We start from the raw sequence: 8004 nt of genomic DNA, 5'->3' as shown, positions 1-8004 counted from the left end.
TATGGATTTATCTTTCCATGCCTTGTATAAATATAGATGTGCATATGAATTTTTATTGGTTTATTTAAAATGTGGTTCATTCTATATAACTAACAATTACTTTCCTCACATAAGCCTACCTGTATTTGTGCATTATATTACGTAGTACAGATAAATAGTCATGTGCCCCATGAACATGTTGGTCAAACATAGACTACATATACAATGGTCCCATAAGATTATTATATCATATTTTTACTGTACCTTTTCTGTGTTTACAGAAATACTGACTTGTGTTATAATTGCCTGCAGTATTCAATAACATGGCGTGTAGGTCTGTAGCCTAGGAGCTATAAACTACACTATATAGCCTAGGAGTGTAGTAGGGTATGCCGTCTAGATTTGTGAGTCCACTCTGATGTTAGAACAGTAAGTCACTTAATGACACATTCCTCAAACCATACCCAGTCATTAAGCAACACCTGGCTAACATATTCAACCATTTTCCCTGTTCATTCAGACTGCCTTTTTCTCTTTGCCCCTACAATTTTGTTTATATATTGTTTTATACCATGCTTTTATGTATTCTAGGTTCCCTAAAGCAAGCATGCATTTTAAATTTTGACAGAATCAGATGACATCAAAAAGTACCAGTTTTTTCTGCATTATTAAAACAGGCTGGGCCTGGTGGCTCATACCTGTAATCCCAGCACTTTGGGAGGCAGACGAAGGCAGATCGCAATGTCAGGAGTTTAACACAAGCCTAGCCAACATGGTGAAACTCTGTCTCTACTAAAAATATAAAAATTAGCCAGTCATGGTGGCAGGTACCTGTAATCCCAGCTACTTGGAAGGCTGAGGCAAGAGAATTGCTTGATAAATAATATAATAAAATTGAAGATAATCAGTCTTTTATTTCTATGACTCAAACTGGAAAAATATTTGCTGTTTTAACTTTTAACTTTTATTTTTATTTTTTGAGATGGAGTCTTGTACCATCACCCAGGCTGGAGTGCAGTGGCATGATCTCTGCTCACTGCAACCTCTGCCTCCCAGGTTCGAGCAATTATCCTGCCTCAGCCTCCCAGGTAGCTAGGATTACAGGTACCTGCCATCATACCTGGCTAATTTTTTTTTTTTTTAAGTATTTTTAATAGAGATGGGGTTTCACCATGTGTACCAGTTCTTGAACTGGTCTTGAACTCCTGACCTCAAGTGATCTGTCCCACTTGGCCTCCCAAAATGCTGGGATTGGGAGTGAGCCACCGCACCCAGCCTGTTTTAACTTTTGATAGCAAGTTGAATAAATTTGTCTACTTGTCAACAATATGGAATACTTTCCTACTTTGTCATTTTCCTTTTGACTGTTTATGCTATCTTTTGCCAGGCAGGAAAACTTAAGTTTTCATATTATCAAATCTACTTTTCCTGTAGTTGCTTTTGGATTTTCAGTTTTAAGATCAACTTTATCTGCACGTAGGCAAGCACGTAAATAAAAAATAGAAAAAGGAAACTAAGATCAACTTAATCCCCAAACCAAGGTTTTCTAAAAATCTAAATTTTTCGCATTTAGGCTCTGTAATCTTTCAGTAAGCAATTTTTATATGTGGTGCAAAGTAGAATTCTTCCAGATGGATACCCATATATGCCAGTGCTGTGATTGAAACCCTCCTTGTCCAACTTGAAATATCTTCACTGGGCACGGTGGCTCACGCCTGTAATCCCAGCGCTTTGGGAGGCTGAGGTGGGCGGATCACGAGGTCAGGAGTTTGAGACAAGCCTGGCCAACATAGTGAAACACCGTCTCTACTAAAACTACAAAAAAATTTAGCCAGGTGTGGTGGCATGTGCCTGTAATCCTAGCTACTCCGGAGGCTGAGGCAGGAGAATCACTTGAACCCGGGAGTCGGAGGTTGTGGTGAGCTGAGATCACACCACTGCACGAGACTGTCTCCGGGAAAAAAAAAAAAATCTAGGCTGGGCACGGTGGCTCACGCCTGTAATCCCAGCACTTTGGGAGGCCGAGGTGGGTGAATCACAAGGTCGGGAGTTCAATACCAGCCTGGCCAATATAATGAAACCCTGTCTCTACTAAAAATATAAAAAATTAGGCTGGGGTGGTGGTGCATGCCTGTGATCCCAGCTATTCAGGATGCTGAGGCAGGATAGTTGCTTGAACCGGAAAAGCAGAGGTTGCAGTGAGTGGAGATGATGACACTGCACTCAAGCCTGGACAACAGAATGAGATTCTGACTCAAAAAAAAAAAACTTCAATGCCCATCTATTGTTCCCTGATCTTGTTTTTTCCTGTGATAATACAATAGTTTTACCAGTTTGTCAAGTAAGATGAGGCTTACCAAATATGTAGGGGTACTACCAAACACTTTTTCATAAAAACTTTAAAATTGTTATGTACGGTTACCAAAAATTTGAGTGTTTTTTTGTTTTTTGTTTTTTGTTTTTATTTTTTTTAATTTTTTTTAATTTATTTTATTTTATTATTTTTTTTTTATTTTTTGAGACGGAGTTTCGCTCTTGTTACCCAGGCTGGAGTGCAATGGCGCGATCTCGGCTCACCGCAACCTCCGCCTCCTGGGTTCAGGCAATTCTCCTGCCTCAGCCTCCTGAGTAGCTGGGATTATAGGCACGCACCACCACGCCCAGCTAATTTTTTGTATTTTTAGTAGAGACGGGGTTTCACCATGTTGACCAGGTTGGTCTCGATCTCTCGACCTCGTGATCCACCCGCCTCGGCCTCCCAAAGTGCTGGGATTACAGGCTTGAGCCACCGCGCCCGGCCTGTTTTTTGTTTTTAAACAGAGTCTCACTCTGTTGCCCAGGCTGGAGTGCAGTGGCACGATCTTGGCTCATTGTAACCTTTGCCTCCCGATTCAAGCAATTCTTCTGCCTCAGCCTCCTGAGTAGCTGGGATTACAGGTGTGCGCCACCACACACGCCCAGCTGACTTTGTATTTTTAGTAGAGGGGGTTTTACCATGTTGGCCAGGCTGCTCTAACTTTTGACCTCAGGTGATCTGTCTGCCTCTGCCTCCCAAAGGGCTTGGATTACAGGCATGAGCCACTGCACCCGGCCCTCCTTTGAGATTTTGACTATACATTATGAACTAGCTTGGGTTAGACTGGCATATTGTCTTACCATCTAGAAACTTCAATAATCCTTGTTGCATGCCCCTCAGTAACTTTGGAATTTAATTGTATAATTCCGCTACTTTCTTAAATTTATGGCTGGGTTTATGGGTTTTGCCTTTTGTCACTATTGTGAATGAGATATATTTCCCACTTCTGTTTTTTAAAATTTTTTTCTTCGTCTCCCTAGTAGTGTAGCCCACTCTTATTTTCTTTTCTTTTCTTTTTTTTTTTTTTCTTTTTTTTTAAGACAGAGTTTTGCTCTTATCCAGGCTGGAGTGCATGGCTTGATGTTGGCTCACTGCAACCTCCGCCTCCCAGGTTCAAGTGATTCTGCTGCCTCAGCCTCCTGAGTAGCTGGGACTACAGATGCCCGTCATGATGCCTGGCTAATTTTGTATTTTTAATAGATATAGGGTTTTATCATGTTAGTCCAGCTGGTCTCAAACTCCTGACCTAAGTTGATCCAACCACCTCGGCCTCTCAAAGTGCTGGGATTACAAGCATGAGCCACTGCGCCCAGCCTTGTTTTGTTTTAAATAGAGGCAGGGTCTCACTCTGTAGCCCAGGTTGGAGTACAGTGGTGCAATCATAGTGCACTGCAGCCCTGAACTCCTGGGCTCCAGCTATCCTACCACCTCAGCTTCCTGAGTAGCTATGACTACAGGTGCGATAACCACATTCAGCTAATTATTTTTCCTTTTTTTGTGTAGAGATGGGGGGGTCTCACTGTGTTGTCCAAGCTGGTCTCAAACTGGCCTCAAGTGACTCTCCCACCTCGGCCTCTTAAAGCACTTCTAATTATTTAATTTCCTAACCAGTTGACATCAATTTTCCTTCTTTATTTTATTTTACTTTATTTTTTATTTTATTTTATTTTTTTTTTTGAGACGGAGTTTCGCTCTTGTTACCCAGGCTGGAGTGCAATGGCGCGATCTCGGCTCACCGCAACCTCTGCCTCCTGGGTTCAGGCAATTCTCCTGCCTCAGCCTCCGGAGTAGATGGGATTACAGGCACGTGCCACCATGCCCAGCTAATTTTTTGCATCTTTAGTAGAGACGGGGTTTCACCATGTTGACCAGGATGGTCTCGATCTCTTGACCTCGTGATCCACCCGCCTCGGCCTCCCAAAGTGCTGGGATTACAGGCTTGAGCCACCGTGCCCGGCTATTTTTTATTTTTTATTTTTTTTGAGACAGAGTCTCACTCCATCGCCAGGCTGGAGTGCAATGGCATGATCCCGGCTCACTGCAACTTCCATTTTCTGGTTTCAAGCAATTCTCTTGCCTCAGCCTCCGAGTAGCTGGGACTACAGGCACACACAGCCACACCCGGCTAATTTTTTGTACTTTTAGTAGAGATGGGGTTTCACCATGTTGGCCAGGATGTCTCGATCTCTTGACCTCGTGATCCGCCCGCCTCTGCCTCCCAAAGTCCTTCTTTATTTTTTATTGGAGAATTTTCTAGTTCTTAAATCCAAAAGTTTCACTTTTATAATATTAGAATCTCCAAAATAATCAGTGATAATAGATGGTTTCCTTTCCTTGAATTGATGTCACACAGTAATAGAAACTATAAAGATCAATTAAATAACAAAAAATATCAAATGATAAAAATACTGTGTCGAGTTTATTTACTTTTAAAATTTTTATTCCATGATGTACTCAAACTGTGTGGAGTTTTTAATAGGCAAGGTTGTGGAATTCCATTAACATTTGCAGCATATGATATTTTGGTTTTTCTTTTTTAATATAGTCACATTAGAGATTTCCTATGGTGAAATGAATTCTTGCTTATGGCATATACATTTAATGTAATATTTCACTTAGAAATTTTTGCAGCTCATGGAAGATGGGCTTGGTTTTTATTGCTACTGTTGTTTGGTGTCTTATTTTACTAGCTTTAAGGTAGATTAGAGAGGGTTTCTTTTTTTTTTTTTTTTTGAGACGGAGTTTCGCTCTTGTTACCCAGGCTGAGTGACAGAGTGAGACCGTGACTCTAAAAATCAAAAACAAAAAAACTCTACCACAAGAGTCTTGCTGTTGCCAGGCTGGAGTGCAATCTCGGCGCACTGCAACTCAGCCTCCTGGGTTCAAGTGATTCTTCCGCCTCCGCCTCCTGAGTAGCTGGGACCAGAGGCGTGTGCCACCACGCCTGCCTAAATTTTGTATTTTTAGTAGAGACGGAATTTCACCGTGTTGGCCAGGATGGTCTCAATCTCTTGACCTTGTAATCCGCCCACCTCGGCCTCCCAAAGTGCTGGGATTACAGGCGTGAGCCACCAAGCCCGGCCTTTTTTTTTTTTTGAGATGGAGTTTTACTCTTGTTGCCCAGGCTAGAGTGCAATGGCACAATCTCGGCTCACTGAAACCTCTGCCTCCCAGGTTCAAGCGAGTCTCCTGCCTCAGCCCCGCTTACCCGGTCACCCCCAACCCCCCCAACCTCCAAACCCCCAAACCCCCACTTCCCAGCGCATGTAGCTGGGATTACAGACATGCGCCACCACGTCTGGCTAATTTTGTATTTTTTATTAGAGATGGGGTTTCTTCTTGTTGGTCAGGCTGGTCTTGAACTCCTAACCTCAGGTGATCCGCCAGCCTCGGCCTCCCAAAGTGCTGGGATTACAGGTGTGAGCCACTGTGCTTCGCCCACAATCTTAGCACACTAAGAAAACTAGTAACTTAATATCTAATATGCAGAACATATTCAAATTTCTTCAACTGTTCCAAAAATGTATTAGGGCTTTTTTTTTTTTTTTCCAATCCAAGATTCAATCATGGTTTGTTTTGCCATATGGAACAACTGCCTGGCTTTTTGTTTTTCAGGGTATAGACCCTGCCTGTCGGGGGAGGGGAAGCAATTCTCCTGTCTCAGCCTCCCGAGTAGCTGAGATTACAAGCACGTGCCCCTGTGCCCGACTAATTTTTGCATTTTTAGTGGAGATGGGGTTTCACCATTTTGGCCAGGCTGGTCTCAAACTCCTGGCCTCAAGTGATCCGCCCGCCTCAACCTCCCAAGGTTGAGGATTATAGGCGTGAGCCACCGTGCCAGCCCTTACACTCACCCTTTTTTGTTATTTTACTGTAGGTGTTTTAAATTCAGTGTTTTATCACCCTTTATGGTGGTAGTTCTCAGTGTCCTCCTCAATGAGCAACATTACCTGGGAACTTGTTAAAACTGCAACTGTACTTGGGAACTTGTTACAAATGCAAATCAGAATCCGAGAGGCACCCCAGCTATGTGTTTTAACAAGGTCTCCCTCTTGGCCAACATGGTGAAACCCTGTCTCTACTGAAAATATAAAAAAATTAGCTGGGCATGGTGGTGCGTGCCCGTAGTCCCAGCTACTTGGGAGGTTGAGGCAGGAGAATCGCTTGAACCTCAGAGGTAGAGGTTGCAGTGAGCCAAGACTGCACCACTGCACTCCAGCTTGGCGACAGAGTGAGACTGTGTCTCAAAAAAAAAAAAAAAAAAAAGTATCCGGCATGGTGGCTCATGCCTGTAATCCCAGCACTTTGGGATGCCACGGTGGATGGATCACAAGGTCAGGGGTTTGAGACCATCCTGGCCAATATGGTGAAACCTGGTCTCTACTAAAAATACAAAATTAGCTGGTTGTGGTGGTGCATGCCTGTAATCCCAGCTACTTGAGAGGCTGAGGCAGAATTGCTCGAATCTAGGAGGTGGAAGTTGCAGTGAGCCAAGATCGTACCACTGCACTCCAGCCTGAGAGTGAGACTCTGTGTCTCCTCCCAATTCTCACCTTGGATAACCGTTGCATTATTATTATTATTATTTAAATTTTTGAGACAGAGTCTTTTTTTTTTTTGCATTTTAGTGGAGATGGGTATTTCACCATGTTGGCCAGGCTGGTCTCAAACTCCCAACCCCTCAGGTGATCTGCCACTTTGGCCTCCCAAAGCGGCAGGATTACAGGCCTCAGCGACTGCACACTGCATTATTTTTGTCCCAGATTTGGCCGGTGGACCTGATAGGCAACTAAGTGCTTAAAAGGATGAGATTGTTGTGAAATAGTGGAAGGTACCCACTAAGTGGTAAAGTGAAAAAGTTGAGAACAGGGTCACCCTTTTGGTAAAACAAAATGAAACAAGAAAATGTTCCATAAGTTTATGCGTAGGAATAGCAAATCTAATGCCTTATTTTACATCCTGTGCCTTTTTTTTTTTTTGAGACAGGGTCTCCCTCTGTCACTCAGGCTGGAGAGCAGTGGTGTGATCATAGGTCACTGTAGCCCTCAACGGCCCAGGCACAAGTGATCCTCCCACCTCAGCCTCCTGAGTAGCTGGGACAACAGGTGTAAGTCACCACACCTGGGTATTTTGCTATTATTGTTATTATTATTTAGTAGAAAGGGCTCACTATGCTTCCTAGGCTGGTCTCGAACTCCTGGCCTCAAGCGATCCTCCCGCTTTGGCCTCCCGAAGTGCTGGGATTACAGGCATGAGTTACGGCGCCCAGCCTATTCTGCCTCTTTTGAATTTAACTCTCCCCACCCCTCCACAGAGTTTTGTTCTATCGCCCAGGCTGGAGTGCAGTGGTGCGATCCAACTCACTAAAACCTCTGCCCCGCGGGTTCAAGCGATTGTCCTGCCTCAGCCTCCATAGTAGCATGGGATTACCGTCGCCGGCCACCACACTTGGCTAATTTTTGTATTTTTAGTAAAGTCGGGATTTCACCATGTTGGCTAGGCTGGTCTCGAACTCCTGACTTCAGGTGATCCACCTGCCTCAGACCCCCAAGGTGCTGGGATTACAGGCATTAGCCACCACACCCGGCGAATTTATCAGGAACTGTGTAACACTGATAATACAGAGGAGGAAAACAGCACAGTATGATCAAGTTTAACTAGGGGGCAAT

This window comes from Saimiri boliviensis, chromosome 1 (assembly GCF_048565385.1).
Source record: "Saimiri boliviensis isolate mSaiBol1 chromosome 1, mSaiBol1.pri, whole genome shotgun sequence".
Classification (NCBI taxonomy): Eukaryota; Metazoa; Chordata; class Mammalia; order Primates; family Cebidae; genus Saimiri; species Saimiri boliviensis.
The sequence above is the reverse complement of the archived record's forward strand: the minus strand, read 5'-3'. Positions refer to the sequence as shown.